Source organism: Canis aureus, chromosome X (assembly GCF_053574225.1).
Source record: "Canis aureus isolate CA01 chromosome X, VMU_Caureus_v.1.0, whole genome shotgun sequence".
NCBI classification, from domain to species: Eukaryota; Metazoa; Chordata; class Mammalia; order Carnivora; family Canidae; genus Canis; species Canis aureus.
This window is the reverse complement of record NC_135649.1, coordinates 88980424-88982819: the sequence shown is the minus strand read 5'-3', so window position 1 is coordinate 88982819 and position 2396 is coordinate 88980424.

Below are 2396 nucleotides of genomic sequence, written 5' to 3'. Positions count from 1 at the left end.
ATCAAGAGTCAGATGCTCAATGGACTGAGCCACCCAAATGCCCCCAAATTACTGTGTTTTAAAGTTCACTTGAAAGAATTTGTTTCCATGTAATTAAACCATTAGTTCAACATACAGACCCATTTGTTTCATTTTGATTTTGATTTTTAGATAATGCTTTTTAAAAAAATTTTTACTAATTTTGCTTTATAATTATGTAAAATATTGACATGGTCCTGAAGTTTAATCTATAATTCAAAATATCTTCAGAAAAATCTAGGTTCTGTCCCTGTACTCTATTCTTTTTCTCCTTTCATAGGTAATGCATTTGTTTTATGATCTATCCTTACATTGTCCTCTCAGAATATAAATACATACATGTTCACATGCTTCCCCCTTTCTTAGTTAAACTGGAATAAACTATGTTCTTTTCTTTACTTAACATTATATCTTGGAGAATACTTCATAGCTGTGCATAGAGATACACTTTGTTCCCCTTTATATTTAAGTAGTATCTCATTGTGTAGATAGATCTGAATTTATTCTACAAGGCCCCCAGCAGACATTTTTGTTATTTCCAGTCTTTTGCTACTATTAATTCTGTAATAAATATTTTTTCTTTCATCTTTTTATTTTGTACCTTGGGGATGGATACCTAAAAGTGGAAATACCAACAGAAAATGTTGACAAACCAAACGTTTGGATTTTTGCTACCCTGGTAGGAGAGAGAAGGTGTTCCAGCGTAGTTGTAATTTACATTTCTATTATGAGCAAGACCAACCTCTTTCCATGCTCAGGAGTGATTTGCATTTAGTTCTCTTAAATTGATTGTTCACGTCTTTAGCCTGTTTTCTAGAATTTTTTATTCTTTTTCTTCTCTATTTTAAATTCTTTTTTTGAGAGAGAGAGAAAGCACATTCGTGCATATGCACAAGCAGGGTGGCAATGGGCAGAGGGAGAGGGAGAAGGAGAATCTCACAGAGACTCCATGCCCAGCGCAGAGCTAAAGCGGCTCCATCTCATGACCCTGAGATCATGACCTAAGCTGAAATCAAGAGTCAGATGCTTGACTAACTGAGCCACACAGGTGCCCTATATTTTTAAAAGCTTATCATATATTAGGAATAATAATAATCCTTCATATGTGATACAAGTTGCAAATATTTTTTCCCATTTTGTCATTTATCTTTTTCTTCTATTTAAGGTGTTTTTGTTTGGTTTTGCATCCAACAGTTATTTGAACATAGCCACATTTATTTTTTCCTATGGCTTTTGTATTGTGAGTCATCATTGTAAAAGTTTGATTTCCTCTCAGATTACCTGGCAGCCTTGCGACCTAAGTGTTCTTCTCTGATCAGCAATGTTGGCATTGCCTGGATTTTGTTAGAAATGCAAAATCTCCAGCCCCACTCAGACCAATTGAATCAGACTACATTTCAACAGGATCACATTAGTTAGTTAATTTGCATACTCAAATTTGAGAAGCACAGTTTTAGGGGATTTCACTCACATTTTCTTCTAGAACTGGTGAGGTGGATGAATGGTTCTTAATTGGAAGTCATTGGTGAGCTCTTATCCACAGCTGTGATGAAAAACAAGGGAAAAAATGAGGCCAATTCCAGCAAAGAATCTACATTAAAGGCTTTCTGGACCACCGATTTTATTAAATACAGATATGGGAATCATCTATTAAAATGGTCTTTAAGGGCAGCCCTGGTGGTGCAGGGGTTTAGCGCCGCCTGCGGCCCAGGGCGTGATCCTGGGGGCCCATGATGGGGACCCACGTCGGGCTCCCTGCATGGAGCCTGCTTCTTCCTCTGCCTGTCTCTCTGCCTGTCTCTCTCTCTCTCTCTGAATGAATAAATAAATAAATAAATCTTTAAATAAAAAATAAAATGGTCTTTAAAAGTATATCTTTTGTAGTGCTAGGATTACTTGACTGACCTGTTGATCCATCATTTTATACACATCTGTGGACAATATACTAGTGAAAAGTGGACTTTGGTTATTTTTTTTCCAAATGAATAGCACTATCTCCTGCTGTTAAGCCTTTCATGATTTTCATGACCATGAACTTTGCAGAGGAAAAAATAAACCTCTTTAAGGCTTGCTGCACTGCACAAGCAAATCCTGTTTCTCTGCCACAAACTTCAAAGATGGTTGCATGAACAGTGCTAAATACATTTGTGGGTAAAATATTCATACAAAGATTCTTGACAGGCCTTTGCATCTAGCACCATGTAGCTGTTTGTCAGTAATTTTCATTTCTGCCAGAATGTTATTTAATCTCCTTTGCTAATAGGTTATGTAGAACTTAATAAGAACGAACAACATACTGGAGAATTAGATCTTGACTCAGCTGTTTGTAACAGCTTTTTGCATTTTTCATTGTCTTGGAATGTGAAAAGGTTTTGCAG